Raw genomic sequence first — 27,437 nt, 5'->3', positions numbered from 1 at the left:
GCAAATATTTGACGTAACTTAAATTTCTGTTGCCGCTATTACAACAAATACTGAAAACAGTATATAGGTAATAAATATTTAAGTGGGGCTAAACGTGATTTTTTTGCCATTTTTTTGAGTAATGGTACGGAACCCTTCGTGCGCGAGTCCGACTCGCATTTGGCCGGTTTTTTTTTTTTTCCAAGAAGATATGGCGTAGGTACCTACTAGGTATATAATCTTTTTGAAACATTGGTCTTAAACTACGAGTATATACTTAATTACTTAATCATATCAGAGTTATGTGATCAGACGATGGCCATCAAAAGGTAAATAACCAAAAGGTCATTTTCATTGGAACATATATTCTGAGTCCATTAGTTAGCTATTCACCCTTCACTTCAGGTACATTTATTAATAGAATAGATGAATAAGGTCAAACTGCCCGTCTCAGAAAGCCACTTATATCCAAGAGTCACTAAACACGATGACAAATGTGGCGAGTTCTTATTTACCTATCTTTCATGCGTAAAGGTTATAATATATATACGAATTACGACTGCTGCAACGTTAGGTTAGGTTAGGTTGCCTACTGTGCTACACAGTCTGTGCAGCATTGCTGCAGAAAATGTAAAAAACATTGCCATTATCCCAGATTGTTGGGGGAGACAACATTTATGTATAAAACTAAGTCTGAAAAGTAAATAGTGTTTAATATTTAACTGTAGGTACATTTTCTGCGTAAATGCAGCCGGTAGCAATGCTGCACAGTAATGCTACATCAGTAACACTGCTGCAGACATAAGGACATATTGAACCCCGTTTCACTGATGCGCGAATTATGGGGAAAAAAGTCACATTTGTTGACTACGGAAAGGGCAGCGTCAGATATTCTCCAGCATGCTAGAGAAACATTAAGTAAAATTTACAATATGGAGCATGGTGGCCTATTCAAGTAGTAATTTAAAGTTATCAAACGGTGGTTATGAATGTGGTATGTCAGCAGAGAGATTATAATATATTATTCATATTAATGGTGTGATAACAAGATGTACATATTTGAATAGACATCATAGTCAAGTTTGCAGGGATTGGTAAAATCATTCTTCGTCGTACACTTCTCTTGCAAGTCTTTCCAAAAAAATTGCTGAAATGTTGGTAAAATTTAATAAGATTTGAAACGAATTAAAATGGTTGTCAACAAACTCTCAATCTTATTAAAATATTTAAAAAACATTTCCATGCCAGCTCGTTCCGTGTTAATTAAAAGAAATCAGCTTTACCGTCGACACGTTTGAAGCGAAGTTTACTTCTATTAATGTTCCACTTGTTCTCGTTGGTTTAACAGTTAGGTACCTGTACGTATTTTAATTGCCAGCAAAATTCTGTGATTTTAAAGCCTGTATAAAATAAAATAAATCGTTATTTAAAGCGAGGTCATGACTTCATAAAGAAAATTATAATAATTATATAATTGAGTGTATTAAAGGTATACTAATTAACGGTAACACGTCTATAACCATTTTTTTATTAATTAAAATTAGGTAGTTTGAGTTATTTAACATTATCCAAGTGAATGGGACAAGGGCAAGAGAATGATGATGATGGTTCATCATGGTGGTAAATCAAAAACGTATGCATTTGCATTTTGCAGTCTTGTTTTAAAGTCAGAGTGCCTACCGCGAACCACGTTCGATATGTTGCCTCTGTCACACTTACGTACGAATTTACAAGTGCGACAGAGAGGAAACACTTCGAACGTGGTTCGCGGTAGGCCCTCAGCTCTCACAAAGCGAACGCCAGCACGTCACCGGTCCGGCCTTTAAGATTATCTATGAAGTAAGCCTTGAATTAACATGTCTTAGATTAGATTACGTTCCCTTTGCATTGCCATAGCACATTACTTTTAAATAAATTGTTCTTGCCCTCTTTTGACTGTCTGTAAGCAATCAAATCTGTAATATCGATAAAGTATTGCTTTTGTTCGTAATAAATCGACCTGTCTTGTTTGTCATTTTAGTTTAGTTTGCGTAGCCGCCGTACGGCGCTAGCTGTAAATATCAGGCGTAATGTACGGCCAAGATGAGTTTGACCAGATATAATAGTTGTATTGTACCATACATAGTAATTTATTGACATGTATTTTTAACTAATGTCCATCTTTGTCTTTAGTATGTAATATATACATTTTGTTGTTATATTCATGTTACCTGTCGTGATTGTTTCACCGGATGGTCTCATCGGAAGATCAGCGCTGGAAGTCGCTAGCAACATGCTGAGGTGAGACCGTTTCGTGGCACTTTCTCCTTTTTTATGTTTCTCTGTTCGTATAATTTTCTTTTTGTGTTTGTGCTCACGAATAAAAATATTTCTATTCTATTATATTCTTAAATTAAGAAATTTTGTTATGAAACGGTTACGGATATGACCTGTCAGCTGTCAATAGTGACATCCCTGGTTGAAATGTCATTGTTCTAGTTGAAGAAATGTCACTGTTGACAGCTGACAGATCATATATCCATAACCGTTTCATAACAAGATTATAAAGTTCGAATTGCCCTGTAAAACAGAGGGCGATGGGTACCTACAGATAACAATTAGCAGAGGCTGCCAAGTTTATGCCAATAAAGTCCCTGTCAGATGCTTAGTATTCTTATAAAACTGTCAGCGTTTGACAAAATAATTATTCGACTAAGAATCCGTTTAGTAACAAATTGTGCCCCCGCGACACCGACCATAATTAAATTTCAAATGAAGAGAAACGTAAAGGCATTATCCCTTAGAAGCCAAGTTTGTTTCTAAAATAATTAATTTTAAATTAATTAATTGAATTGCAATATAGCTTAGGGATCTCGTAAAACAGATTATTAAGTCAGTAACAAAGTTTGGTCTCACTTACAGGGTGGGACAGGAATATTGCACCTTAAACAGCTTGCATGTGTACTTAAATATGTGTGTTGGTCGTAACTGTTACTGTTTTCTTATTGTGCTATTACGAATCGCATTATCAAAGAAAAAAATCTCATTTCTTAAATAACACGTGATTAAATAAATAATAAGAAAATAAACAATATATATGGGCTTTGGAATTAGAATACACATTTGTAGATGCGTTTTTTTTCTTAATTTTCTGATAAAGCTCTATTGGAAATGAAAGTACATGGTAAACAAAGCCTCCGACTAGTTAAGGGCTTCCTCCTCCTCGGACAGTCAGACAGACGGACGCACGAGTGATCCTATAAGATCCTATAAATTATTCTCGTGTGTTGTGGTGTGGCTGTCATCGCATTATATATAAGAAAGTATATGTTGTCAAACTCTATGTTTCTTTTTACAATCAAATTCAACTCTTGAATTCACAAAAACGAAATTGCCACTCTCAAAACTCTGCCATCTCAAAAGTGTCCACACCCCTATTCTGGAATTGAAACCGTCGCGTCATCAGACGTCGGTCACTTGATTACTTCCCGTGTTGACGCCCTGTAATCCAACCTATTCAGGACCAATCGAATCGAACGTCCCAATCAATACCTACTGCTGACTCACTTGCTCGAATACGGAGCCAGCAATTATTGGCGATGGCGACGAGCTGGAATAGGGGTGCAAAATGTGCTAATTTTAGAACGATGTGTTTCTGTTTTGGAATGGTTACGTTTGAACGCTATGTGGAAAGCGTCAGGGCAATGAAACACACGTACCTACATATATGTTGAAGGAATATTGGACATGTTCATGTTATCGTGATACATACATATTGCAATTTGCTAGAATGCACTGCGACGTTCACATTCAGGTAGATGAAAATGTCACCTTCGATAGGCAGAAATACTTAATAAACATAAACGAGTATCTAGTTAATTGGTAACGACTATTAGGTTACTTTATGTTTCGAAGTAGCTATTATCAAAATCGTAAAGGTGACAAAGTACCGTTGTGCAACACAACGTCGTTATTTTACTTATTATAGTTAGGAATCAAGAATAATTTAATTTCCATCGCTCGGATAGTTCTCGTTTCATTAAATGTAGGTACTTAATGTAGGTAAATAAAACCCGACTTACGCGACCCTAAAGATGTGTCACTTTCCAAATGTTTTAATTAATTGTGACTGTGAGAAAAAAAAGATTCAAAATATTTATTTTATGTTTCCTATTCTGGTAATTTTATTAACATTTTCATTCTATAAATGACGAATATTTTTATATGATCTGAGATTTAACATTATAGAGCCTACAGGCGTATTCGGATTTTAATATCAGGTTAAGATCTGATTTAATTCATAACAATTATTATGAAAATTTGGATACGCCTGATAGTCATAACAAATAGTATAGAGTGCTAACTCAAATTAACTGGGGTGAAAGCATCTATTTCACCCTCGAACAGTTGGAGCTCACTCTTCGTTGTAGCGTCAGAATATCGCGAGTGCAATTCCACTTTCAACAGTTTCTTACTTAGGTACATCATTGGACAAATAATGTTCACATTTCACGACAAGAGCTTTTCAGGACACAACACAAATGAAAACATGATAAAGGCTATCTTTACCTAGATTGGGAGAATATCCACTACTTGGCAAATTTTGCGTCTTTGAAAAAATCTCGATGCGTTCAATTGTCACTTTTACTAATTCTACGGTATAGGTGTAGGTATTATGTCACGTAAGTCTAGCTTGCTGAATTTTGAATGTGATGCGAGCTAGGCATAGAGTACCAAATGCGCTAATTTCGGAACGCTGTAGTCGAAATCCGATCTGATGAGAATTTATGGGTGTTGAATGCAAAATGAGGTCGAATGGTAATTCTAAAGTCTGACTGAAAATTTTAAAGCAGTATGAACAAGTTCTTGGGTATACTTCAGAAATTAACACAGTTACTTATGTAAGTAAATGGATATAGATTAGGCCATTCTATCGCAATAATATTACTTTTACAACCTAAAAATTTTAAGAAATAGGTCTTTATAGTCTATTGTACGATATCTTAGTCAACGCTGTCGCAACTCCGATACCATAGCAAAATGGTATAGGAAATACGTTAAGGACTTTCAACAAGTGGGACTTAAGATGAACTTCAGACAACGTTACTAGAGTCTGTTCGGAAAGAGAAGAGTGGTGGAATGTATTGGGCCCCATACCTTCCACGACTCTTCTCTTTCCGCACAGACTCTATTAATTATCCTACAACCAACGAGCTCACAACGAGCATATTTCTGACATGAGTGATCGGATAAGACATCCACGTCTTTAAGTTTTAGGTAGTTGAGTAAATTGTTTCACAAAATCTCACTACGTTATCGCTTCAGAAAGTTAATTAGGTGTAATCATTAGGTATGTTGTATAGCAGGTAATAATTATTATTAATTGTAATTGTTAACAACACAAGGTACTTTGTTTGGTGCAATAGACTTTAAATAAAAATAAAAATAAAGATGTAAATAAGTATAATCTAAAAGGTTAGCAGCCAGAAAATTCTAACTTTTTGTACAGAAAAGAACATCTTTGCAATTTTACCCAGAATCGGGTATTTGATCTATACAGTTTGGAAAGCTGCATGATGGAACACGGGAAAATGCGAGACTCGTAATTCTAAGTCAATAGCAGAAGTGTGGGTTTTAGGAATCGGGGTGCAATTAGGGTATTGACATGCATTTAATCAGCCAATTGCGGCGAAGCCAGAGAAGGACGTCTATGTTTGTTAGTTAGTGATGGGCAGGACATCAATTTAAAATGAGTTTGTATGAGTACCTCTTTTTCAAAAATGAGGTGTTACAATGTCTTACTTCAAATGAGGTGAGGTACTGGCATATTTTCATATTTTCAGCATCAGCATCGGCTATTTTCTCCGATGTTCTTATCGGAGTTATCGGCAACAAAAACTAGTTAAACCGAATTTTTAGTCAAACACAACATGTCAGTCAGTAAGAACCAGGAAAGTTATACTCATCCCATTCTTTTGGGTGCTAGTACTAGAAAAGATAGAGTTATAGACAGTATGATATATATGATTCTCTCTGTTTGGTATGAGATAGTCCTGGGCCAAACCATATAATATAATTATACTCCTATTATCCTTTACACATAAATATTTAATTTGAATGCAATTCTCGAGGTGAAGAAAAGAACTTGAACAACAGAAGACAGATCAATTTAAGAACTCAGAATCAAACCAAGGACCTAGTGACCCACATCCTACATAGACAGGTGGAAATCGGCCTGTTTCGAGAAAAGTCGTCGACATCTCTTCTAAATACCTAAAACTGGTATGGATGTGTTCCTCGTGATCTCTAGAATACGAAATGACCGGTTTTAGTTTATGGAGTGGGGGACGGGTCGAAAAAAAGGGGGGCAAAGATGGCGGCCGACCATTATTGATATTTGTTCACATCTTGAGTCCTATGGGACCGATCGGTTCGTGTGAGGTGTCGTTTGAAAGAGTATTAAACGTGCTATTATTGTTTCATAATAACCGTAGTCATAACTGTAGTCGTTTACAAAATATTTTAAAATATTTGATTTTATACCGTGCATGGATGGCATAAGTACTGATAAAATATGCGCCTAACTCAATAAATTACAACAATACCGCAATTATTTTATTACAAAATATACGAGACATTTCATTAGCTTACCAAAAACATAAGTTTTATTGGCGTATGATATTATATAACCAATTAATAACGAATTTTGTTCAGCATGGGTCACTACGCACCGTCACGTAAATGGCGGGCGACCGACGTAAACTTTTCATTATTTCTCGGGTTCTATTTTATTGATCAATTTCTGATAGGTACCATTTGAAAGGTTATTAAACGTACAATAAATGGTTTCTAATAGCCGTAGTCATAACTTTAGTAATTTACAAAATATTTTAAAATATTTGATTTTTTTACCGTGCATGGATGGCATAAGTACTGATAAAATATGCGTCTAACTCAATAAATTATAACTTTACTCCAATAATATTCTTACAAAATGTACGTGAAATTTCATTAGCTTTCCAAAAATATAAGTTTTATTGGTGTATGATATTATATAACCAAGTAATTACGAATTTTGTTCAACATGGGTCACTAAGCGCCGTCACGTAAATGGCAGGAGATCGGTGTCAACTTTTCATTATTTCTCGGGTTTTATTTTATTGATCAGTTCGTGATAGATACCATTTGAAAGAATATTAAACGTACTATAATTGGTTTTCAATAACTGTAGTCATAACTTTAGTCATTTTCAAAATAATTGAAAACATGATTTTTTACCGTGCATGCACATAAGTACTGCTAAAACATGGTTCTAACTTAATAAATTATAACTTTATCGCAATTAATGTATTTACAAAATATACGAGACATTTCATTATCTTTCCAAAAACATAAGATTTATTGGTGTAAGATATTATATAACCAAGTAATAATGAATTTTGTTCAGCATGGGTCACTGCGCACCGTCATATAAATCCCAACAAACAATTAGGCGACACTTAGCACCTATTTTCTTACCTAAAGACAGCCTGGCTCTAGAATAGCTACATCTATAGTCTTAGTTTACAGTTTACAGGCTCTGGTGAGATAAAAGTGTTTAAAAGGTTCATCTAAAGATTTAAGATCTACAGTAGCTGTTTTGGGCGCTATATTGCATGTTAAGCTGCTAGTATTATAGCTTATAGCTCAAAGTGAATTGAACAACCTTAACATCTATATGAGTAATAATCTGCAATTTGCACTTAAGGTTCTAAACGTGTGATAAAGCCTTCTACTTATAGCTTTTTATATCGCAATCGCTACTTAACTCTCTTGTATGACTTACAGTCGAACAGAGAAGTTATGAGTCGCTATTATAGATCTAAGATCATGTAGTTACAGACGAGCGTTATTTAAATACCGTAGTACATCTTATAACTGTCAATAGAGTCATACTTACAAGCTAAAACTACAATTCCAAACGCCAATGAATCAATAGGTAAGCAAAAACTATAAATTAGACCGTAAAATAAAATAGTAAATAAATATAATATAGATAGTTTACTCAATATTGACCTTATCTTACTATTACTATACTTAAAACCGGACTTCACGGATAGTTATTATGTGGACAGACGCTGCTACTCAAATAGTAGTCACTTATTTTGCATCCTGGAGCGTGCGGCGACATATATCTCTTTAACGCCACAAGCCTCAGATCTCACTAAAAAGGTGATTTTAAATTATTAACTACGGAGTGGGTTTGAAAACGTTTTACGTGTAGACGCGTGAGTCAAATAACAACACAGATATTAAGTACTTCATATGCAGTGGTTTTGCAATCATGAAAGCTACGAACTTAACGATGTTATGAACCTAGAACTGGGCTTTTGTCAAAAGAGTCAAACTATACTTAAGTTTCCTGTGATAAAAAAACAAAACAAACAAACCATCATTTATATCGATATTTTATCATTTTGGATACCTACATTATAAAATGTACTGTCAAACAATAATAGAATGCTGCTGGTCTACCAGGCGCTCGCCGCGCCGTGTGTTTGCTTGCTTGGCGAAATTGGTCCTGGCATACCTACATATATGTTTATAGTTGTACGGTAACTAAATAATATTTTTGGAAAGTTAATAAATAGTTTGCTGATTTTACTCTAAAAATTTCACGCTATATTTACTACATTATCTCTTTCTCAAATTATTTCAGTCACTAAGCAAACCTCTAAGGTAAAAATTAAACATTTTCTTTAATATTTTTAAAATGGTTATTTTGGGCCTCAGATTTCAAACAATCGAGTATTCACAGAAAATTTAATATGCTTGCAAATGGTATCCACCATGTATCAGAAAAATAGAACCTGAAATATAATGAAAACTCAACGATGGCCGGGCTCCATTTACGTGACGGTGCACAGTACCCATGCTGAACAAAATTCATGATTACTTAGTTATACAACATTATAAAGCAATAAAACTTATATTTTTGGATAGCTCATAAAATTTCCCGTATATTTTGAAAATATTTATTGCGGTAATGTTATAATCTATTGAGTTAGAAGCATGTTTTACCAGTACTTATGTCCATGCACGGTAAAAATCATATATTTTCAATTATTTTGTAAATGACTACAGTTATGACTACGGTTATTAGAAACCAATTATTGTACATTTAACATTCTTTCTAATGGTATCCATCACCAATTGATCAGTAAAATAGAACCCGAGAAACAATGAACAGTTGTGGTCGGTCGCCCGCCATTTACGTGACGGTGCGTAGTGACCCATGCTGAACAAAATTCATCATTACATGGTTATATAATACCATACACCAATAAACCTTATGTTTTTAGAAAGCTAATGAAATTTCTCGTATATTTTGTAATAACATTAATTGCGGTAAAGTTATAATTTATTGAGTTAGACGCATGTTTTGTCAGTACTTATGCCATCCATGCACGGTAAAAAATCATATATTTTAAAATATTTTCTAAACGACTACAGTTATGACTACAGTTATTATGAAGCAATAATAGCACGTTTAATACTCTTTCAAACGACACCTGAAACGAACCGATCGGTCCCATAGGACTCAAGATGTGAACAAATATCAATGCTGGTCGGCCGCCCACATTCCCCCCCTTTTTATCGACACGTCCCCCTCTCCATAAACTAAAACCGGTCAATTCGTATTCTAAAGACCACGAGGAACACATCCATACCAGTTTTAGGTATTTAGAAGAGATGTCTACGAAAATCGTGAAGGAGACGACTTGTGTTTAATTTAACGCCAGACTAACATAGAAACTTTGATGCTTTTATGAAACTTGTTCTAATTTAGCTGTTTTATGGATTGTTCAATTCAATTTCAATCCTTGCTACTTGATATTATTTACAGTTTAATAATAATATATTTCAATAAGAATAGTAGCCTTAAAACTGCACGACTGTTTTTTAGCAAAGTAAGCAGAACAAATTCCATATTTTCTTCTAATTAGGTATCATTATAGATAAAAATAACTAACTTACTCAGATCATTTAACAGTAATGTGATAGTAAAAACATTCGCGCCGCCGGTAACGCAGGCGGCAATATTTTTCACTACATTTTCGCATGCAAAAGACACCAAGGTAAGGTAGAGCCACGAGCCGAGAGTTTAGATATTTCGGTGTTATATATATTAGTATTATCACTATTAAGACAAAACTAAACGAAGAATTGTTGCAAAGTTGCAAACACTCATACTTTTCTTTGTTCCGTCACTGTCACTACTGTCAGTGTCAGCTGCCTATGAATTGCGTTTCATTTCGCACTATTTTTTGCGAATTCAGTCTTACTTTTATCATGTTGATTCTCGGAATGTGTTGATTGTTGAGATTGTCGAGTGAAGAAATAGAATAACAGGAAATTTGCATTCCATAGATAATTACTATGAAACAGTCTATGAAAATTGGCATTTATACTTGGTCAACCAGATCTTGACAGTAGAAAAAGGCGGCAAATTTGAAAAATGTAGGCGCGAAAGGATATCGTCCCATAGAAAATTTGAATTTTGCGCCTTTTTTTACTAACAAGATTTGGTTGACCAGCTATATGTGTCCGCACCTGCCGATTCGATCGGAGAATTTCATCAGATTGGCGAAAAATTGTCTTGTCTGGATACCACTTATTTCAACGTTGTTTACGAAGAACGGTAACAAAAAGTAATACAAATTCAAATCATTACGTAAAGTACATGTTTATTACACTTAGTAAATTATACTTACTATTTAATTACTACACTAACGTAAATTGTGACATTTTGTGTAAACCACCGACCGTATTCACCGTATTATATTGCAATAATTTAAATAATATTTTGTTCAGTAATCCTTTACTGTTTCTAAGCATGCTTCGTAAATGCTCACGTCACATGCTCAGTCAGAGGCGAACCACGTTCGACGTCTTGCCGCCCTGTCACACTTACGTACGAATTTACAAGTGCGACAGAGAAGCAACATGTCGAACTTCGTTCTGATGACTTAGATTTCCCGCGCCATTCGGCCATTTTGACAAGTGAGTTAGGATCAAAAAGACGTAAGATGTATGAAAGCGTGCAGCACTTATGAGCACTTACGCTTGTTGTCTTTCGTGTTTAATTTTTAACGTATTTTCGGTGGTGAAGCGTGATATTGAAGTGTCTGTCTCACTCCCTCTTTTGGTATTTCTAATTCATTGTTTCTTTTTGAAGAATTTGAAGTGTTCATGTCAATGTCACAGTGACGCGGTGAATGGTACAAACTCAACGCATTTCTCGGTGGACCTTTTGCCATTGCAATAAGGTTTGTAGTTCGGCAGTTCACAGTGTGGACGGTTACTCGTTTCTTAATTTGAGTGTCAGTGAGCCGGCGAGCACCTAGCGGCTCGCGCCTCGCGCGAGAGTTGGTTGTGAGGGGCGTGTAAGCTATGAGGCCCGCGAGTGAATTTGAAAGGATAAGAGTTTATTGAAATTTGAAGTGTGTGAATGATTTGTGTGGCAAGAGGTGTATGTGATGCGCGCGAGTAAATGAGTAAAATGAATGGAGGAGTGAAGTAAGACATTTTTGCGGTGTGAAGTACTGCGACAATTTAACATAATGAGCGGTACAAAAGAGGTGCCTCGCGAGTGAGCGACTCAACACTATTGTTAGTTACTCTGTATTGTATATCTGTCACTAAGTTATCTCGAAGCTTCTAAAGAACTAAACTAATTTAGATTAATGATATGCCTTTATTGTGCTGATAGTAAGTAAGTACCTACACAAATTTTTCTCGGGCTACTGTACTTAGCTATGTACGCCGTAGCCGCAAATTCTGACAAGGGTTCTAAACCCCGGGATGTATTTTCATGTTACATAATTATATTACGCAATAATTTATTTTGTTTAGTTTCATAGGTAGGTTTAGAATTACAAGTAAATTGACGATAGATTACTTTGTTCTGATTTAAAACATCGTTTTCTTCGTACTTCAAATTCGAATTTTAGTTGGAAACTTGAATTTGGAAAGCAATCGCGCCGGACGCTGTCGGCGTATCCGGTGACGGCAATATCGTACGAATATCGGGCGAAAATGGCGTGCACGGTGCTTCTGCCGCAGTCTTGATTGGGCTACTTGTCACGGTAAACTCGTTTCCCTGGATACCATGTTTTAACATCATACATTTCTGCTTTCTATTTTTACAACCTTTTATTGAACTTGCCGTGTTCGTTAGTAACTATAATATACGTTCATTATCGAACGAGCGAAGTGAAGTTCTTACATTTAACTGCTGGCTGGCTAGGGGCACGTCCCGGCATTTAGATGTTTTTAAGCTGAATTATCAGAGGATAGTTTGATACACAATAACTTAACACGTTCGCGGACGCGGATTGCATAGCATTCGTTTGTGTACTCCTCCTGGTGACGCGGATGCTATTGCATCCGTTATTCTTTTTAAATTTCTGCGTTGAAATGCTTATCAATCCGCTTTGCCACAGTATAATATTATTCACCGACATTTCCTCTACCAGTCACCAGAATAAAAAAATGCATACTGCCATATTAACATAGTTTTATCGAAGTTAAAAATTATCCTGTGATGTCTTCAATTGGGCCCCCCTTTCTGTGACGGGCATGCCATAGCATTCGTCTTTGTATGGCAGCTCCAGCAGTAGCCCGGCAGGTGCGTCTGGGAGTAGACACAGTATGCAATTTGGGTGAATTTCGTGCGCGATGGCCATTTTGACGGATTATTTATAAATTCGTAATTAATGTTTTTCTTCAGATTTCTTTAAGATTTTCATTGTGTTTTAATAAACAAACATGTTTACTTGCTGTTTATTGCACTACAATCAAGTTTTAGCATTCCGCGGCAACTGCCTATGGGCCCCGCCTCGGCTAGGGGACCCCGGCGGCCCCGCGCTCGTAAAAAAAATATTTGTTCCAAATAGCCGAAATTCATAAAAAAAAATATTATGGTACCTACTCATACCTAATGTCCAAAATCGGTTTCTCAGACACAGAAACATTAGATGATTATGAACCTAAATTATGTTATTTTATAGCTTTTAAAGTCTGTAATGTCGAGCTCGAATTTCAGGCTCTCGAGGGCCTAAAACCTCATCAATGGAAAGTCAGTAATGTGGAGATTGCTGAGCTCGACCTTCAGCCTCACTTTTTACCTCAATTTTTGGTTTATCTTCCAAATTTCCTCTTCTTCAGCTTAACCTTTGGCCTCGCTGCGCCAAGCTCGGCCTGCGGCCTCGCTTTTTAATACAATGGACATTGGTTGGCGTCTGTGCTCTAGCTGAGCTTATCCTGAAACACGGCTTTGACCTCGCATGAAAGCACGCCTCACTGGGAAACTTCGGATTTTTAGGCCCGGTCCGGCCTTTTTAACACGCTTTCACAATTATTACACAAAAAATTTCGCGCTCGCTGCGCTCGCGTTTTTTGCTGCTTTTTCAGGTTGACTCTGTACCTACATGCTACGTTGCTAGGTTGACTGGTGAATGAAGTGTCATTTAAACATTATTAGGTTAAGTTTAATCATGTGGCTCGGTCTATGGTCTTATGGTCGGACAATCGCTGTTCAGCCTGGCAAAATATTTAACTTCCTATTGAGAAAAAAAAGGGCTCTCCCCACACTTGACGCAAAAAGGAATCGGCAAAAACTGATAGAAAAAAGCTTTATGTCCACGCAATAAGAGCGAAAAAGACATCGCTCGGCATGTTCGGATCGGCTCAACTGACACCTGAAGGTTGAAATTAAAATCGCAAACTTACATCCTTGTACTCAACATTATGTATGTAGAATTGACTGTAAGGGGGCCCCATGCATTGCACTGCCTAGGGGCCCCGACATGCTTAATCCGGCCCTGCATATACAAACCTAAAATATATATTTGTAGTGACAGGAATGTTATAACAGTCCCAAAATTTCCATACAAAATTTAGGTGTCCAACTGGTGTGACTGAGCGTCCGCGAACGTGTTAAGTACATTTGTTCCAATTTAAATGAAATTGGGTATTCTTGTAGTTGAGGGCATTATATTTTAGTCATTAAATTATGAGCAGGCTCGATCAAGGTTGATAAGCTAGTATATAGAGCTTAGAAGGCTAAAAAGCTATTTGTCAGGGGTTTTGCTATTCTGGTTATCTTATTTGCTAGAAAGTATGGTCGAGTTTGGTATATAAAATGAAAGTGCTCGGCTTAGACATTTTTAATGTAGCATTTTAAAATAAATTAAATAATTGAAAAGATAAAAACTAAATAAAATAAATATAATATAGGTATTTGACAGTTGACCAGAAACATTACGGCTTACCACAGATACAGTTTATTTTAATCTCTATGGTGACTTTAATCTATCAGTTAAGGGCTCCATAGACCTTGCAATAAATCGCAAGCGGTTTTAGATTCTTTGCCAACTTTTTGGCGAACCGCGAGTTCTCAGTTCGGGGCGAACTAAGTATAGTATACGTACATACTAACTCGGCAAGTTTAATAAAAGTTTGGGCCATCTCTTGGAAGCGAATAAATAGAGACACTTTGTCACTTATCCGAGATCCGAGATCGTGAGAGGCGATAGAAATTCAATAATTTACTAAAAACAGGTTTAAATTTCCGTGTTTTTTCAGCTTGCCAGGCCCGAGGAATTTATTAGAATTTTATTAATGAACTTTAAAGAAGTTTTAAATTACTTGGTTTGGTTTATAAAATCTGTTTGATTAAAAACGAAATACTTATACAAATTTTGGATTGTCGAGGAACTTTTTAATTAGGTGTAGCTTTACAAGTTAATTTTCATCAGCAAATAACATTTATCCGTTATTCGTTAATTTCTAATTAGGTTTATAACTACATAAAAGCCCTATACTAATCTGTGTTATTTATTTACAGAGTGAGTTTTTCGAATACTACACCAGCAAATTAAGATTAAAATGATAATAAATCTCATTCAAAAACTGAGATTTGTGGTATTTCTTTATTTATATTGTGGAAATCCAACAGCTATCAATACAAAGTACCTAGCACCAATGAATAAGAGATGGAAAGCCAATTACAGGATCACACTTGTAGCTCCAATTCAAGTTTTACTTTAATGAAGTGTTCACGCTCTGACATAATATCGGTTTTATTTTACAATCTAGTAGGCTCTCTATAACGTATAAAAAAGTAGATATGTAGTTAAAATTTACACATTGTGTTTGTTGCTATAAAAACAAATAATGATAAAAATAAATTAATCAAGAAAGGTTTTTTTTTTCTTGTTTTTCCTGTAAATTGATAATAAACGATTAGATAGCACTTGACAATTTATAACAGACTAGTGATGTGACAATGTATACTTCCAATACGAGTCGAGAAAAAGAAACCACTAAAAAAAGGAATTAATTAAACTAATCTTTAAAGTGCTACCTAAATGCCACGAGTTACCGATGTGTAATAATAATAAAAGACGCAAACTTCAGAGTTAGTTAAAATAATACCTGATACAAAATCATTCATAATATAATAATTGATAACCGATCAAGCCTGGATCGGTCCTAAAACTTAATTTATACCAAAGAGAAAAAAAATATATTTAGCTTTATAAAGAATCTTAGCACGATTTGGACTCCCACGTGGCAATGTTTTATTTGGCCAGTGCCCAGCGGGCATAACCTTTTCATGTCACAACGCCTCCACCATCAAACTTTATCCAATTAGTTAGTTTATGCAATTATTTATTAATTTACACCTCTTTGTTCTCTATCATATTCTTTATTTATTATTTTATCGTCAGTCTCATCACACAAATTAGAATTCGTACTTGTATATTTTTTTTAATTAACTCTATCTCTCTGTTTTCAAAACTATGCTCATTTACTTTAACAAGAAACAAAAAATAATATAAATATTTTATTGAGAAAGTAAAGTTATAAATTGTTAAGTCTCCCAGAATAGATACACGACGTCGTCAATCAAAATAACAATATTTATTTTCACTACCGTAAAATGGGGTGAGTAGGGTTCGCGGGGAGAGTTGGGTTATGAATAGCGAGAGAAGGGATGAAAGGGGGTGAGATGGAATTTTAAGGCTACTGCTAGAAAAATAATGTATTCCAATTTAAAATGGGGCTATAGTAATACTCATAATAAAAAAAAATCGATCCATCAATCTTCCAAAATCACCTTTGTATCAAAACCCAACTCACCCCAAATACGAGGGACTACGGGGTGAGGAGGTGGATTTTCCTGTTTATCGTCAAAGTTATGAAATGGAACTACCCAAAATAAAATAAAAACTAAATAAAATACAAGCGTCCGGAACACTTATTATATATGACACCGTAAGATTGTGAACCCGTTAGTTTATAATCTAACGTAGGTTAGGTTAGGTTAGATTATAATCTCCCTACCGTCAGTTTATAATGTAACTAGCGAGATTATAATATGACGAGTGTTTACAATTTATCGGTGACATATACACCATTCAGTTTGCATATGTAAAAATAAAATGATATCGAGGTTTGAATGTCAGTTTTGCGCCTACTCACCCCATTTTACGGTACCTATGTATTTTCCCACAAAAAACGCTAATAAATCAAAAGATCCACGTCGGCGTCAACCGCGCACTTATTGTGCTTGCATCGCACGTCGTCGTGATTTACTGCAGTTGGAACTTCAGGCAAAGTCGCGAACTTTGAATAACGACCGAGTCTTGCTGTCTCATTATGGAAGTGTTAAATGGTCATTTGTGGAGCATCGTTAGCAACTGTAGTGGGTAAAGTGCGGAATGTCAGGAGAAAAGGTTGCTTTACGTCCTGCAGATGGATAGAGCACGTTTCAAAAGTAATGGAAGTGCATTTAACTATAGGGAAATAATCTTAAGTATTTATCTAAGACTTAACTCACGTAAACAAATGGGTGTAGCCTTAATATTGACAAAGATATTGATATAGTAAATACATTACAACTAGTACCAACATATTATAGGGCGTTTTTTTTGTCCCCTACACTATTTTTTCAAATTTGGGATTTTTAAGTTATTTCTACTCAGAATCACGAGCTCTTTCTATCCTAATAGGAGAAAAAAAGTGTCCCAAAATTTCCATACATTTTCCAATCTTTCCATTTCGCGACCGCCATACAAAGTCTATGAAAAATGGTGACGGAATGGAAATAAAAACCTTAGGACACTTTTTTTCTCCTATTAGGATAGAAAGAGCTCGTGATTCTGAGTAGAAATAACATAAAAAAATCCCAAATTTGAAAAAATAAGTGTAGGCGACAACAAAAAAAAACGCCCTATAGCGTTCCAGCGCGAATTTATCACTTGCCATCCCCCCTCACAAATCTCGTGGATACAAGTCCTTCGCAGTGCGTTCGCTGAAGCTGTGGAATGAGCTTCCTGTTTCGCTCAGACAAGCACGATCGGTTGCGTCGCTCAAGGAGAGGTTAAAGAAGCTATGTTTATCTGACTGATTAATTTGCCTATATTTCTGTTGTATACTTGCTTTCTATTTTTTTCTACTTCTTTCCAATGTTTAGTGTATTTTCCCCATTCCTTTTTGTGTAATATAATTATGTATGTTTATCCTATAAATTTGTATGTATTATATCCTTTATCTTTCTGGTACCTTGTTGTACATTTTGCTGCATTTGTCACCCTCTTTTCAGTTTCTCCTCTCATCTACTCAAAGGTTAACTGGAAGAGATCCCTTAAAGGGATAAGTTCGCCTTTGTACTTCTTACTATTTTTTTTTGTTATTTTGAATATGTCTTTTTGTACAATAAAGAGTTTACTACTACTACTACTATTATACTAAAAATCAAATAAAACTCAAATGCGTTAAAAAGACACAACCTTGATATCTTTCTTGATAAATAGGTAAACAGACTCTCAAATCTTAACTATTTTTATAAGTTTTTAATAATTTGATTGGGTAATACCTCTATATTATAGCTACTTACTAGGTACTATACGTACCTTATTATAACCTTATTATACTTTTGTTATAACCTTATGATCTTTGGCTTTGTAATTTTATATTTATGTATTTGTCTTAATTTTGTTTATCCCTATCCAAATTATTCAAATCTCCACTCAAATTTAACTCCTGTGACCCTAAATAATTGTCTAAGAGCCAAGTTTTCAATGTATTGTTCCGTTCATAATACGCGGTAAGAGGAACTCTTCATTTCTGAAGTAAAGTTGTTCTATAAATCGAATAAGCGAGTTGAGGTGTTAAATAGAAGAGTTTGGGCCCTGGCGCTTTTCATTAATCGGATGCCTTTTACATTTGGGACACACAGAAAGTAAAAAGGGCGAATAAAACACCAAAATATGTATTTTTTTATAGCGACGTCTTTCTTTTGATTATATTACATGTAGGTACGATTTTTATGATTGGAACCTTGGACTCCATACCGTCACTATTTCCGATCACGTCACGGACAAGAGTAATATTTTTTTTATGGGAAGCAATCACCCTACTAACAAATCATGGTTTTGTATCCAAATGAGACATAAAAGTGTCATAAACCTCAAACGTAAATTCTACATAAAATTGTTACAGAATTTTGGCAGAAAAAATGCCCTGTTTTGTTTAAGGTGACGTTCTTATGGTGACTGCAGCAGCATTACTGTCACAACGTTACTGCTGCAGTATTGATGTGGCTGATGTCACTGTCAGTTTCCTATATAAATTTGTGTGTTTTATTGACATATTATCCCGTTTCAACGCTGAAGCTGTAACGGCAGCATGGCAATATATCAAGGACATTGACAGTAACATCGCACGGAAGAACACGGCAGCAGTAAAGCTGCTGCAGTCGTAATTCGAACGTCACCTTCATCGAAATCATATTGCCGTACTTGGGTTGAATTTGGATTTGCAGACCACGTCATTGGCAATTAAGCAGTTAGTACCACAGCACCAAATCGAATCAATTTACACAGTAGCCTGGTCAAACGTGCTTACCTGTCTGAAAGCTGTTTGTGCAGTGTCGACGTCTTGAGATAATACTATAATGAATTGCATTTGTTTATGTTGTTTATAGATAAAATAATATAGGTAGATTCCATTGTAATAAGTAGTCGTCCAGAACATTCAGCCTCGTGACTTTTTTTTATGATATAGGGGGCAAACGAGCAAACGGATCACCTGATGGTAAGCGATTATCGCCGCTAATGGACACCCGCAACACCAGAAGGGTTGTTAGTGCGTGGTCGGCCTTTAAGACGGGAGTACGCTCTTTTCTTTTCTTGAAGGTTTTCTTTGAATTCAATGGCTTAAAAATGTTTAATTGTCTGTAGAACCTGAAAATTCTTACAGGGACCAATTGAAATGTTCGGTCCTTAATGAGTTTGTCAACAATTTTATATTTCCTGCCGACTTTTCTTTATGCTTCCAGGAATCGGCTCATCAAAACAATATTATCAGCCCAAGTTTGAAAACCTTGCAGTTACCATTGGTAATAAATTACTGTACCTACTTATATTGTCATCTGGCTTACGCTATGCTTGCAAAGTTTTATATCGATATGACTGTTTAAAGTAGGTTGAAGTCACAGACAATCCAACCTCTAGACATAGCATAGTCGCGCTTCCCCCTCTGCCACACATACGGTAGCGTTACTCCATCTTCGAGTCAATCCCGTGCCGTGATTGGTCCGTGTCTTTGAACGGACCAATCACGGCACGGGATTCGCTCACCTCGTCCCCCCGCACCCCCGTATTTTTAGCAGCATCGGTTTCATGAAAGAATTGGCCGAAGCTCAGTCTAGAGGTTGGATTGTCAGTGGTTGAAGTCGACTTGAAAGATTTTAATATAATGTTAGTTACTTACGTTGCGTTGGTACAACTTAAAAATGTTACTACTTAAGTAAAATTTTAAATAAAACACAAGGTAAGCAATCTTGACGTGTCTTTTAATCGAAAAACGCCTTTTTTTAATCATTAACTATTACTTTATAAGCAAAAGGATGTAAATAATCGTATATGATTCATAATTGTTACATATTTGCCATGACTTATTTTTCAAAAGTGTTTTTCAATAAAACGACACGTCAAGATTGTTTACCATTTTTATAATGCTAAAAAGACGAATTATAGTTCTGGTGAGGTGAAAAGGAGCCATGCAGTGTGTCTAGGTAGCGTCCCACGCAAACACCCTTCGCTAACTTCACGGAACCAGAGACATTTAATTGTTTTACACTACGCGACGAGAAAATGTCACTTCCTGGCCAAGGCAAGACGTAAAACTTTAGACAAACCACGGGCGGTAATTCGTAAAGCCCCAGATCGCATATTTATCCTGCGATCTGGAGCATTCACGAAATTCACCTCCCTAGGTATGTAATGTACTATTGTTTTATTCAAATCTAATCGAAATAAACAAGTTACACAAAATCTGCAGCGCTGTGTCACATAATCGGGGGCGCGCATTTTGGATAATGACCAGTTTTCGCTTTCGGGTCTAACAATAATCGAACTCGTATTAAATAAAGCCATTAAAGTTGGCCCCATCGTTTAGGTTTGCTTTGTACGCTGGTGTGGGATTTACATTAGGTTGATACACATTATTCAAACGTCGCAACGTAATTTACTATCTCGCTTTTTAATCATGGCGTTCAATGGAAACTGGAAAAAGTAAACAAATATATGTCTAAGTATGTATGTAATTGTAAAGTATATATAACCTCGTATTCAAGTCAAATCTGTTTTTACTGAGATATGAATTATCAACATGTTTTACCTGAAATTAACTTAAATAAAAAATAGGTGAGGTCATCATATTACCAAGTCTATTTTTAAGTGCGGGATTTTGAAGTAGGTACCTACGTAATAAAAATAAATTAGTTTGTACCTTAAGTAGAGCCCGTACCATGAGTCACTGACAATGTCAAAACTGTTATATACGCTATCGAAAACGTAATTTACCAGCCCGAACAGCCTCCTGAAGACAATAGCTGTAAGGAATGAGTGCTCAGTGATGCAACACTTAATTAAAAATACGTTGTCATTAGTGAGTTACGAATACTAACATAGTTTTTAGGTTTTAGTTTGTATATAATACTAACAAAATGGATCTTGTTGTCTAAATAAATAAACATTTATTATTATTATTATTATTCTCTTTATTTATTTATCGTCTTAAGTTAGGTTAATTTATAATATGGATATAAAAATAAAATACAAAAACACTTACAAAAACAATACAAAATACTTATAAACATATTATAAAAAAACCTAACCTAGGGTGCCGCCAGCAGCGGGGCAAGGCCCAAGCTGCCGGTGGTCAGGGCTGCAGAGAGAGGAACCGACGGACTATCCGCGCCGTGTCCAAGATCACCGCCTTCTGCATCTGACCCTTGATCCAACCACCTAGCGAGAGTCTCTCAAGATGTTGGTCGAGACTCTTCGCTATTAGACCGTTCGCTGATACAACTATCGGGACAATGATCGTCGAATTATTATTATTATTATTACTCTCTATACATCTCGCTCGGACTAATATGCGAGTACGAGCGAGATGCATAGAAAGTAAATTACGTTCTCGATGGCGTTTATGTCAGTGCCAAATGCCAAACTGGCGGTAGCCACACAGGTCTCCAAGTTTTATTGAACCATGTTACAGATACAATTTTTAATTTTATTTTGAAGGCGCTTAGACGACACTAGTTAAATAAATAGCGCTAACTTCTGCGTAACTTATTTCCTATACATCTTGTTAGCATTGATATGCCAGTACGAGCGAGATGCATAGAAAGTAAGTTACGCACACTATAGCAAGTGTCAAACTCGTGTTAATGCTATTGGTAACTGAAAATAAGTAAACATGAGTCAACGTATAGCACCTATCGGAAAATAAAAAATAATCCTCAATTTGTTGCCCAAAAACTGCCCGATATTGATAGACATCGCCACAGATGTTGTAAGATATATAGGTCCATAAATCGTGTGCAGGACAGACAAAATGGCTACCACTGAATTCTAAAACAACTTGGGCGTTTTTACCAAACAATATGAATGAATTGTTCCTTCAGACTGAACAAAGCTGTGTTCTAATTTTTTTTGTGGCAATTAGTATTAAGTAGGTAAGTAGGTAATTGGTGGATAATCAGGTGCGTAATCACGTATTTGGTATGGTATGGCGATGGCATGTAAGTAAATATCATTTACTCAACCAAACTTACGATAAGGACCCCTTATACACCATATACAGCATGCTTCCTCTAACAGGAGCAAACTAAAGGCTGTAGGTACTCCTCAAACTGACCAACATTTGTTCAGCAACTTTTAAACTTTTTCATACAAAATAAATATTTCCTTCAATGAACGCTGACATCAGTGTATATGACGTTGCTTGTCACGCTTTAACCATAGCAAAATTTGCAACACATTGCGTCTTGAATAAACTTTAAAGTGTAATAAAAATCAAAACATGAGTTATTTTTAAAAGTTGCTGAACAAATGTTGGTCAGTTTGAGGAGTACAGCCTACAGTTTAATTTATTGCTCCTGTTACAGGAAGCACCCTGTAGAGTACGAACGCTTGTAACTTCAGGAATGTATGCGCGTTATCAAACCTCTAGCCGAAGGTTTATATGGTCTAGCTCATCTTTGCGAATCAAATAGCAGGCTCCTGGCCATTCTGAAATCACCTGCCTCAAAATTTTAGATGTTAGTGATTAACAAACAATTACTCTAGGTAGGATAAAGGAAGTAACTATCATTGGATCTCTCCTGAATCCACGTGATACATGGTGATGGCTGTAAAATACTTCCAACCTCCAACTCAAATCATTACTTACAATCCTCGGATAGAATGAAATAGTAATCGAAACAACCTATAAAATCTTTTTGGCGCTAAACATTTAAATACGATCCCTTTGTAGTGAGCCCTAGGGGTGCAATTATTCCGAGCCCCTGTTGACTGACGCCTCTGGCGGGCTCTTTTGTAAGTGCTCATTACATGTTGTTTGTTAAGCGGTGCTACAGCTACCAGGCAACCTATAGTTTAGATACAGTCAGCATCAAATAGATAGTGACGGCCAAAGTGGCCAAATATATTGGAACATTGTAATATTTTTTATTTCAATAATATAAAGGTACATACAAAACTTAAGAACTAAAACCCGTTCTGAGCCATGCCGGGTCCAAAGGTCCCCATCACACTTGCAGCGTTACCCCGCTGTATGGCGATGGAGACCTGTTGGACAAGCCATGACTCAGATTAATATAATATGATTATATGTAATTATATAAATTAGTTTTAATAATATAAAGGTACATATAAAACTTAAGAACTAAAACCCATTCTGAGCCATGCCGGGTCCAAAGATCCCGGGTCAAAGCTTATAGGTCATAGAATTATGTAATTTTGGCACCCGAGTAAGAAGAGATTGATCACATGAAATTAAATTTATTTTAATGAAAAAATATTTGTTTCAAGCATATTTGCAAAGTTTATAAGCAATCCTTCCTATACTTTGACAATGCGTTTATTTATTTTACTTGATGCATAGTTTGCATCCGTAGTTTACGAACATTTGGTTGTTATCAGCGCAAAATTCCAAGCATTTACACGTTGAGAATTCTCTAGAAAACAATTCAGAACATTCTCACGGCGTTTGCGGCCGCCGGTGCCTTGAGAAGGTGGTTTGAGCTTAGAGACTAGTCACACGAACATGTCCTGAATATTACGATATTTACTATGGTATTTATTAAGTTCAGCTTTATGCTTCTATCTTTGTTGCGATTTCTGATATAAAGGTTCCTACTCAATTCTGGGAATTATTTTGCAGTTAATTTACTACCTACCCAAAAGTTGTCTGGCAGAGAACGCTCTTTAGCGATAAGACCGCCGACTGTGTTACTTCTACTTTTGTATCGGTTTTATATAGAAAGGTGCAGTAAACAGTATTGCATTGTAAAGATTTTACTCCTTTAAAAATTAAACTATAAATAAGCAGTATTAAGATTTTTATTTAATATATTATTACTTATATAATTGTATTGATTTTATAACAGCATATAGCATAGCAACAGCATATAGCATTGCATAAATGATTTGAACTAGCGCTGGTGGTCTAGCGGTAAGAGCGTGCGACTTGCAATACGGAGGTCGCGGGTTCAAACCCCGGCTCGTACCAATGAGTTTTTCGGAACTTATGTACGAAATATCATTTGATATTTACCAGTCGCTTTTCGGTGAAGGAAAACATCGTGAGGAAACCGGACTAATCCCAATAAGGCCTAGTTTACCCTCTGGGTTGGAAGGTCAGATGGCAGTCGCTCTCGTAAAAACTAGTGCCTACGCCAATTCCTGGGATTAGTTGCCAAGCGGACCCCAGGCTCCCATGAGCCGTGGCTAAAATGCCGGGACAACGCGAGGAAGAAGAAGAAATGATTTCAATACTATAGCTAAAGAATATTGCGCAAAGCGATTGAAATAATAATCAAAGATATTTGATAAAATCTCGTTAAGTTTTTAGCGAGCGTTTGTGTTTCAATACCTATGGTCTTATTTTGAACTTCAATGTTTTCATTAAAAAAAAATAAGTGGCATTATTTTGCCACTGTTTTACCTGGTAAGGTTTCAACCGCTTTACAAAAACAGTGTTACAAAATGTACACAAAATAGATTAACGTCTGCTTCACACAGCAACGGTAAACCGTTTTTAAACTAAACGTTCATAAAACGGCGACTAGCGAGCGCGTCTGAATGCACCATATGCAAGATATTGCATACCCGGAAACACGACACAATTTGTTTTGCACATTGCAAAAGACAGAAAGCCAAGTATGCAGAAATGGGTTAGAGGTGGGAACATTTTTCAAATTATATTATTATCATAACGAAATTCAATGCAAAGTTTGCGCGTTGTTGGTTTTATCGTGGAAGTAAAAACAAAATGAACGTTTATAGCAGCTATAATACGTTTTGCTTCTATTATAATTATACTATAATTATAATTATACTATAAAATCTAATAGACTCTAGATATTATAGGATTGTGTCAAGACTTACGTAATTATAATATACATTTTTTAAATTTTAATGAAGATAGTCAATAAAGACATGTCACGTATACATCCACGCGGCCCCCAAGCATCTATAAAACGTAACACAATTTATCTATCAGTACATGACACACGCAGGATATTACATTTACGCGCCATTTCAAATGATATCTAATTTAACGTAAAGGTCAGAAGGACCAAGCGATAAACGTGCTTGTGTGACTTACGAGTTTCGAAGAAAATGTACGGATTGGTCTGTAACCCTGGAGATCAGAATTGTCTGTGCTGTTTTTTCAATTGATGAGTCGAAGGTTACAATGTTAGCCCTGAAAGGAATAAGCTATTGTATTGAAAATGTGGACTGTGCGGAAAAAAATGTTAAAGAAATATTATAACGAAACCAATTAAATTATAAAAAATTAAGATCTTTTTAATGCGATTTTTTTAAGATTGCAGCATTACCTACTGATGTGTCTTTGATGCGAGCGATAATACAAAATTTCTTTAGGTAGGAATAAGGAGGTCGGTAGGTTGCCTTTCAAAAGATGTTTCTTTCACCAACACCTAAGCTTTTTCGGCCGTTTTCAGTACGACTTGGGATCGCTTTGTCTTAAATGAATTAGCAGTCTAAATGATAAATTGCAAAACTTCGGGTAACTTTTTCAGCAAATAGTGCAACCAAAAATTATTTAATAAGACACAACAACTGCCTAACTTGTTTGTACTATTGGACTTACCATTTAAATTGAAAAGTAATCAAGATAGTGGAAATGTATAAATAATACGTACCTACTATTCAGGATTCGGATGATATAAAATAGAAAATCTAAATTCAAAGAGAATTTCGCCGTCACTGTAATCAAACGAGAGGGACACATAATTTTCTAATTTCCATATTCGTGGTAGCCCCTGACTTCTCGATGACATCCCACAATTTATAATCTGAGAAATACCGAATAGCTTTACTTTTAAAAGAAGCTCTGTAACAGCGGGTGGTTCAAATTAAAAGCCAAAGCGAATCAAAGAGTGTACCTACTTAATTAATAACTGCAACTGTGTCATATACATCAAATGGCAATATGGCAAACGTATGATAGTTTTATTATAATTATATTAAATATTACACACCCGAACGAAATCTTTATTGTTTATACAATACTTCTACTGTTGACTGCACATACTCTAAAGGGGCCCACTGATTAAGAGACAGTCCGATATCGTCCGGCGGGCTGGTAATCAGTGGGCCCCTTTACAATAAGTTACACACATTATGAATATCGCTGTCATCTCATAACTTGCAAATGAAAGTTAAAATTTATTTTCCTTTTAGAGAATTTTATCTCAAGGATTCCGTGGATTACTTTTTCGGAGTTTTCGATTTGGAATGTAATTATGTCGGAATATTTGAAGTTAATTATGATATCTATTCCTTGTAACCAGGGTTATTGTGCTTTTTACAAAAATAATATTTAACCTGATTGAATTGGAATGATTGGAAGAGTTTCTAGGAATATCTCTTACCTTTATTTCCTTTTCCATATTTTTATCACATCAATAAGGTTATTATTTTCTATGTTTCTTGACTTCCTTACCAAAAAGGCACAAAAGATTCTGTCTGTCATAGGTAGTAACTTCTTAGGGGAGTTATTGCTAAGTAGCATCCTAAACTCGCAGACCTGTATCGTCTACCTTACTATGAAGGGCATTGGCACAAGCACTAATTTGGTCATGAGGCGTCTTTAAAATTTATATTTTAAGTAAGGAGTCACTTTTCGCACACAAATTTAGCTAAAACTGTTAATGGTTCCATAGCTTGTTTTATATTTGTAGTTGATTGATGATTAAACAGTTGCTTAAATAAAATAACAGGGGCCTTACCATGATCTCCTTATTGCGATTCCGTTTAAGACCTAAACTGAATCGCTAAAGGACGGACTTATATAGCTCTGTCCTTTAGCGAGTCAGTTTAGGTCCTAAACAGAATCGCAATATAAGGACATCCTGGTAAGGCCCCAGTTCTTATGTATCGTGCAACTGATCCGTACGCGTGGCGCCTGTCAACGGTGTGACGGTTAGCGAGTAGTCTAACGTTGCCTCTTTATTCTTCTATTATCCTCGTTATGACAAAACTTTTATTACCATTATGTATTTGAAATACCTTTCGTCCACAAACAAAGCAAATCCTTGTACTTTCCCGTTGAGAAATACCTTTTGTTGGTACATAACGAGAAATTCCTTTAAAGATTGGATTGTCGAAAATGCAAGCAACGCCGCACAAAAGCATTCGATACAACCGTGCAGTGTGACCATTTTTGAATGCCAGCCGATATTACATTCCATACCGCACCCTAACAGAAATGATTTATATCTCGATACAGCATTGTACAAACTCTTCCATAGATTTTAAGATATATCATACCTGTCTCCAGTAGCTAGAAAATTTAAGCTAGTTTTACTCGTATAACGTAATATGCAC

The sequence above is a fragment of the Cydia amplana genome, chromosome 2, assembly GCF_948474715.1.
Source record: "Cydia amplana chromosome 2, ilCydAmpl1.1, whole genome shotgun sequence".
In the NCBI taxonomy this organism is placed as follows: Eukaryota; Metazoa; Arthropoda; class Insecta; order Lepidoptera; family Tortricidae; genus Cydia; species Cydia amplana.
Note: the sequence above shows the minus strand (reverse complement) of the source record.